This window comes from Cygnus atratus, chromosome 3 (assembly GCF_013377495.2).
Source record: "Cygnus atratus isolate AKBS03 ecotype Queensland, Australia chromosome 3, CAtr_DNAZoo_HiC_assembly, whole genome shotgun sequence".
In the NCBI taxonomy this organism is placed as follows: Eukaryota; Metazoa; Chordata; class Aves; order Anseriformes; family Anatidae; genus Cygnus; species Cygnus atratus.
This window is the reverse complement of record NC_066364.1, coordinates 9,786,544-9,795,008: the sequence shown is the minus strand read 5'-3', so window position 1 is coordinate 9,795,008 and position 8,465 is coordinate 9,786,544.

Genomic DNA, 8,465 nt, shown 5'->3' with positions numbered 1-8,465 from the left:
TTCCAAGAGATTTTCAAAATTACATAATTAAAGGAAATATATCATCAATTTAATTACACAAAAATATTGAAATACTATGTTCCCATAAGTTGACAATGCACACTCTGGTATATATTCTGCAAAGGAAAAGCTCCTAAGCTGGTTTCAAGCTGTTAGAAGTTATGTTTGTGTATCAGTTGGTTATTAGACTAACACCGTGTGTCAGGAACGGTGAAAATGAAGGTAATGGAGAGGCACTTTTGGTGACAAGTAACTACTTGTATTTCTTTCAAAATGCATGACAAATTTCTACGTTTAAAGCTACGGAATTCAAATAATATGATCTTGCAATGTGTTGGTATTTATAATATAGTGTGTCAGATGAAATCTACATTTCAGATTTTCTTCACAGACTTTTCTGATTGTGACCTGTGGTGGTTTTCCCCAGCTGGGCAGCTGAGCTCCACCACAACCACTCTCTCACTCCCCCTCCTCAAAGGGAAAGGGGAAGAAAATACAATGGAAAGGGCTCAAGGGTTGAGATAAGGACAGGGAGATCACTCAACAATTATCATCACAGTCAAAACAATTCCAGCATAGCAGCTCCCCCCAGATCCCCTGTTCCTGAGTGGGCTCCTCTCGTGGGCAGCAGCTCCGGCCCGGGGCCTGCTCCTGCAGGGGCTCTCCAAGGGCTGCAGCCTCCTCCGGGCCACATCCACCTGCTCCACCGGGGGCTCCTCCACGGGCTGCAGCGTGGAGATCTGCTCCATGTGGGACCCATGGGCTGCAGGGGGACAGCCTGCTCCACCAGAGGCCTCTCCACAGGCCGCAGGGGAACTGCTGCTGTGTGCCTGGAGCACCTCCTGCCCTCCTTCTGCACTCACCTTGGGAGCTGCAGGGCTGGGTTTCTCTTCTCACTCTCCCAGCTGCTTTTGTGCAGCAGAAGTTTTTTGTTTGTTTGTTTGTTTTCTGTTTCTTCAATCTGCTCTCACAGAGACACAAACATCACTTATTGACTCAGCTCTGCGCAGCAGCGGGTTCCTTTGGAACTGGCTGAAAGTGGCCCTTATCTAACATGGGGCATCTTCTGGACGGTTCCCACAGAGGCCACCCCTACAGCCCTCCACTGCCAAAACCTTGCAACGTAAACCCAATACGTGACTTCATCCAAAAAGACATCACATCAAAGCAGAAGTAATGGAGAGATTTCATCCATCAGTATTTATTAACTACTATCTGACTTCACAACTTGATTTCAGCAAACTGAGTGTGTTGCAACTCAACTGCTTCACCTGGGAAAAAAATGTTTACCTTTTGGGAAACCATAAGGATTGCAGAAGGACTGAAAAGCTTGAAAGCTTGACAAAAGGCTCCATATACATTGTTTGAATACGAAATGTTGTACACAGACGTTCAGCAGAACGTGCATCCTTCAGGAATCTTCTCTTATGAAATGGACTAATTCTTCATCTTCAAATCCTTGTTTTCAGTCTTTTGAAAACATAAGCATATATATAACATATATATTATAAAATACATAATGGAATTTTCTAACTCAGCTATAGAAGTGGAAAGAATATTTTTCTTACATAAATACAGTTGGAGAGATAGAAACCTACTGCATATTATTTCCCATAAAGCCGTAGTTCAATGTGATTTTAATTCTGAACATAGAGTTTCATGAGCTTAAAGGGGAAAAAAGATATAATTAAGAGCAGTATGTGCAACCTGTATGATTTTTGTAAAAACTCTATTATCTGAGACCACTTAATAAAGAATACGTGGTACACAGAGGAAAATGGGCTTTCTTCTTTGTTTCCCTTAAAACAAAGTGTTGTTTTTCATTTACTCAGAATAGACATGCTTATTGAGGGACAAAGTGTGTGTCAGCTGGTGAAAAAATAATACCAGTCAACTGGATGTGATAATTCTACGGCTGTCCAGAAAGTTGTTCCCTGTAAAATCTGGGACATTTCTTCAAGGTCTTGTATTCAGAAAAAATATTTCACCATAAGTGATAAACAATGTAAGTATCCAGCTTCCTCAAAAGACCCTGAGCAAGCAACCATCAAATGAAAACAAAATGTAAATACTTCCCATGAAGACCAGAATATGCCTTGTTTTATGGGGGAATCTTTCTGAATGGATTCTCTGGTGTCTAGCAGTGTCCCTGAGAAGGCACAGCAGCTCCTGTGACAGTTAGGCTGGTCACATGCAGTCTTTTCTGCAATAACATGTTTCCCACATCTTTTAGGAACGTAATATATATGAATTGTTTTGTGCTGCTGACAAATGTGGTTGAATCTGGTATACAGAGTTAAATTTGTTGGTAAATTCGGATATATGACAAAATAACATGACTGTAGGCCAAATAAAACCCTTCCCTGGACTCATATACTCTATTCCAAGCAAGATCCTTATCCCTTAAAGTGAGAAATGGTAGAATTTCCTTGAAATTCATAAGAATTTCTGGTACTGCAGGTGCAATAGCGATATGGAAAATGATAATTTCACCAACAGACATCTTCTCATCTTTTCACCCAAATTCCAGGTAGTTTCTGGAGCTGCTTTCTGGAGGAACGGGGAATATGCAGAAAACTGTTTCCTTTAGCTTCTTCACTTCACCACATCTTACTTACTTAATTCACTGCCCCCACATATTGAATTCACCAGCATATATATAGCCTGGACTGCTACTGACAGGCTTCAATCAAAATGTGAGCATTTTTTTCAAGTTCTCTTGGATATGTTCATGCAATACTGTGATAATTTTTTGACTGCAGCCTTGAAGTGGCTTGTGAGTACCATTAACAGTCTGTGAGGTTGCACATAATGAAGTTCTACCTGCAGGTCTCTTCATCTGCATTTGCAGAACCATGGTCTCACCTTCTCTTGGCTCACTTGGCAATGGGAGAGGACCATTAGGGAGAACTTGTCCTCCTAGTCCCTTCTCAGCTGCAGCTGAGCTTTGCAGTCCCTTGCTCTCCCTCTGTCTCCAGACCCTGGTTGAAAGTCACAGAACAGAGCCAGCAATCTGGTATTTACATATTTTAAAAGGAAAGTTGAATTAGAATCTCATTCAATGTAGGTTTTTATGATTGAACAAAACTTTTTTGTTGATTTTCCAATTAATTTGTTGTTAGTACTGCATTTTCCCAATTGCATTGAGAAGATCAAAAAGACTATAAATACTAGTAATTTGTGAATCCTGTATGTTCACTGCACTGATGAAGTGTGAATCCTGTATGTTCACTGCACTGATGAAGTATAAAAGTGCAATCATCTTAGATCCCAGCTGAATAATTTTCATTAGTTAAAGTAGCTTTTAAAATGTATATCTGCACTTACCAAGAAGTGCTAAAAGGCTTTTTTTTTTTTTTTTTTTTTTTTTTTTAATTCAGCAAATATCATGGAATCCTTTTGTTTGTTTGTTTCTATTTTATCCAAGGTCACTGCTACTTTTTCATTCATAGAATCAGTTCCAGCTCTCAGGCTAAGATTAACACTGCCAGTGTGGTGAATCAGTTCTGCTACCTGCATCTCCACCTGCAGACAATGGGTGTCTTCTGCAGTGGAGACCAAAATGTGAGGGTGAATATGCATGAATGACAGGGGCTTACTTTGACATAAGCCTTGAACAACATCTTGCTCTTCAATACCAACAAATAGTTCATTCTCAGCTTTTTTATCAGAAATTTTATGATTCAAACAGGATCATGAAGTCGAAAGCTTGATTGTATTTATTTCAACTTGTATTCATAATTGAAAGTTGTTTTTTTTTTTTTTTTTTTTTTTCTTATCTTTGGCAATAGACTTTTGTCTTATATTACCACATTTTATCCCATCAGGATTTCTTCTGAGTTTGAGTTATCATGACTCAAGAAAACTCAGGAACACTGTGCTTAAGATTTCATATTCTGATTTATGAATTTCTTTAACTCAATAGTCTATATATTACATCAGAATGATCATAATATGTTTTAACGTGGCAAATTTAAACAATGCTTGCATTTTTAAAATGTGGTAAAAGTGATATATTTTAAAGACTAAAATTAAAACAATTCTGGAACTTTGTTTCTGTGTGAAATGCTTTTCATTTTTGTCATTGCCTAATACTCATATGAATGTTAGACTAGTGTTCATATATTGAACAGATTTTTTAATGAGTAGAACACAGACTGAAACTCTAAAATTTTAAAAATGAAAAGTAATCATAATTATAGTTACTGCTGTGCAGTTTCAAATGTTAATAGCAATTAATTCTTCAGAACATTTCCCTCAACAAACATGAAAATAGAATAAAAATAGACTCCTCCATTTGTTACAAAATACCCTTTAAAAAATCATACTGTAATTACAAGCCTTGCATAACCTTGTATGCCAGTTATCTGACTGAGCCAAGCACATTTAAATGATGGAGTTGAAGAAGTTAAGCAAACATTTTGCAAAACAAGTCAAAGATCTTCTTAACTGAGCTTTGATGATGGTTAAAGTCCAGTCCTTTGGGAGACTGGGAGCTAGTTATAAGCATTCACTGTAGATGTTTTAGAGTAATTTCCTTTTTGACTTTCATAAATCACACAGTACTTTAATTACGAATACGTTACCAGCAGACCATGGCCTAAGCAGGATTATGAATTTTCATTTGTTCATAAGATTAGCCCATGTTTTTGTACTTTACTTAAGATCTTTTGAAATTCTTTTCCCTTATCTGTAAACTATAATAATGATTGCATTTCAGGCTGCTTAATTATTAATCTTTATTTAACAGATGTTAAATAATTACTTTAAATATCATTTGGTATAAAACATACTTTTGTTGAACACAGTTCATTTTCTGGCTAAATGAAATGAGAAGTGGGAGAAAAGACAAATATTGGACTTTTCTCAGCTAAGCCTCACTTTTTCCAAGTTCACAAAGTAGCTGTAAAAATTTATTCATTTTGCAAACTTCTGATATTTCTACAATGACATTTCCAAACTACAATTTGTCTGCAAGTTCCGGAAATTATTTTGTCAGCCTAATTTGAAATAGACTGATCGGTTCAGATTGATCAAATAAGTCACATGGAATTCATTCTGTTAATTAAGTCATTCCAGATATGCTGAATCTAGCTCATATATTCAGGGAGCTTCAGGTTCAAGTTTTGTTTTTAAGTTCTTGAAACACAGGAGAGTGGAATAACAATTTGTTCTTCACAGCCATGATGCAAAGAACAAGAAGTAACTGGTAACTTGCAGTGAGGGACAATTTTGTTATCTATTAGGAAAAAAGATGTAGTCAAAGAATGGGCTATATTGTCTGGAGAAGCTGTAGAATCACACATCACTGGAGGATTTTAAAGCCAGATAAGCACGTGTCTGTCATGGCAAATATATCGACCTTGTGTGGACAAGTAGGTACATTAATTTTTCTACTTACTCCTTTTTTGACCTTTTTTCATATTATTCTGTAATTTTCTGTACTTTTCTAGAGCCAGTCTCAGATAAGAAGCAGGATACTTAATGGTGCTGTATAGAGAGAAGTATGCATTATAAGAATTATGTACTGCTTCTGAGGCAGAATGGAAAAGAAGAATAAATGAGAACGAGCAGGAACTCACAATAGATACAACATATATTGCTTGTAATACTAAATATTCCCCTGGTGAATGTTTAGAATTTAGTGATGAAAAAGGTATAAAAACTAGACTAGAGAAACTCACCCAGACCAGCACAGTAAGGAGGGGAAACATTCTTGACTGTTCCTTCAAAGATCCCAGAAGACAGCAATCCATCTGCAAGTCTCTTCCAGAGGAAGGTAGGCAGTAGGCCCTTTTCCAGCTTAAGACTCACCAAATGGTGACAAGGAAATGAATTTTTCTGTTTCAAGACAGGATATGTGATAATGCACTTGGATGGAACTGTCCTCAATAGGGGTGGTCTGTTCAGAACAGGAAAGAGGATTTGGTGTAGTCCTTTGTGGACTCCAGCAGCCATCTGCCATGAGGTAATATTTAGAGTTTTGAGATGATTAAGCTAGCTGAAAGCATGCTCAGCTTGTTTTGCTGTTGTTTATATTTGCTGTGCCTGTATATTTTATGACTTGGATAAGTAAAAAATAAAGTCAGCCTTTACTCGAGTTTATGACTTTTAGTCATAAATAATATTTTGGACATATTTTGGGATCCTGCTGGGCTACAAATTAGCCTGCTCTTCTGTATCAACAGTAATGCCATCTCCTTTCCATCTAGCAGCACCAGCAGTACTTGGAGGTACATTCATGTCAATACTAACTAGTTTGGGTTCCTCTCATGTTGAAAACCGGTGAAGATATTATATTTCAAGACAGGAGTATGCTTTGGAGAAGACATTGCTGGCAAAAGCATCTACAAGCCAGTCAGCAAAGATCAAGTGTCCGCTGCTAAATTTGCAGGGTCTGCACAATTTTTTTCTCTAATTATTCTGGCCCAACGTTTTTATGTAACTGCTTATTAGTCAAAACAATGAGAAGAGCTTTAAGGAATGGACTACAATGCGCTGAGGGCCCTGTGAGAGTGCTGGCAGTTAGGCAAAGCTTTGTGAAAGAGGAACATTTAGAAGGCTGTATGAGACTCACAAGACCAAAACAAAATTATCATGGAGATGGGTCTAAACATACATATATACATATATAAGCACTGATATATGCGTATCAAAAGACACACAGAGGCACTTGTCTTGCAGAGCAATGAGGACAGAAGGAAAGGATCCCACCTTCAGTCAGGGACTTTGCTGAAAAGAGTGGATGGTAAGACAAAAGCAAAGCAGCATAAGGGTTCGCCCCAGATCATGCGCTAACAGAGGGAGGAGAACACTATCAGCACAGAAATGGTGAGTGTAAAATAAATCACCTAACTGTCACAGCAGCATGGCAAAATACAAAGGAATGTTTCTTGTGCTCATTGAAATTAGGGTAAAAAGTCCTAATGGCTTCACTGGACCTAGACGCTTTATCCATTTTATGGCATTTCATTCTCTCCTCTCCTCTCCTCTCCTCTCCCCTCCCCTTCTCTCCCCTTCTCTCCCCTTCTCTCCCCTTCTCTCCCCTTCTCTCCCCTTCTCTTCTCTTCTCTTCTCTTCTCTTCTCTTCTCTTCTCTTCTCTTCTCTTCTCTTCTCTTCTCTTCTCTTCTCTTCTCTTCTTCTCTCCTCTCCTCTCCTCTCTTCTCTCCTCTCCTCTCCTCTTTTTCCCTTCCCTTCCCTTCCCTTTCCTCTCCTCTCCTTCTTATTTTTATTTTTATTTTCTTCTTTTTTTTTTCTTCTTTTTATTTCTTTTTCTTTTTCATAAGCTGGTGAAGAAATTGTTTGACATAAAAAATCACTCCAAAAATAGAGTATCATCCAGAGAATATTAGGGGAGAAAAGTAAACATAGACTGACTGGAAAAGATGTGTTCCTCAGAAAAAAAGGGTCCTATACATTTAAGCTTAAGTAGTACCAATTGAAAACTGTAGACAGAAGAAGTCATTAACTGGCCAAGTCTTCCTGGAGAAAATGTTCAGCTGCTGAAAGAATATTACAAAAATTCAGAGGATATGATGTTATTCTATAAGCATCTGCAAAGCATTGTGTGCATATATGTCTGGTGAATATGTGTTTATGTGCATATTATGTGTACATTATGCAGTAAATAAATATGCATGAGTTTTGAGATACAAACATACTTGTCACTGACAGTGAAATGGACATTATGGAGCTGTACTTGGTTACTGGCAGGATCATGGAAAAGTTGAGGAGGTCCTAGTAGAAGTAGATACCAATTCCCAAAGGATGGTTTATTGACCTGTAAACCAATGGAAGGTGCACATCCTCCCACAGGCCAAAGCTTTTGGTGTTTCATCACAGGAGAACTGTGAAGAGATCCATGAGCAACGCAGTGGTAAAGAGAAAGTACAAAAATATGAAGAGCGATGTAAAGTCAATGCAATCAGTCACTGATAAAAATTCAGACAGATATATACGTATGTGAAGCATTCAGGAGAGTCAGAGCTGCTAGAAAACAGGTTATTTAAGAAGCCCCATGCTGACACTTTGTGCTTACAGTCTGCTAAGCATGATCAAGTGACATCTACAGACAGGATCTCAGCAGGACATGAAAATCCACTTGTTCGACCCATTTATCCATCCTTGTCTCTTCGGGTGAATTATTAATGTAAACTATGGTATGAGTGTCCATATTTTTCTCTCTTCCACCAGACTGACCACAACATCACATATCGTAAAGGTAGAGAAGACAAAAGGAGAACACTGCAGTTGTTTCCTTACTTCATACTGAACATTCTTTGCAGGTATTGACCATGTGCAAAGTTCAGAACTGTGTTTAGTCCTGGTTCATCCATTTGGAGTTACTGTTTAGCAGGCCACCGGTCATGAAGACACTACTAAGACCAGGAGATGTGACTTACCCATGGGTCTCAGAGAACCTAACTGTACCTCTTGTAGGACCTGCTGAGTGAAAATAGCGAAT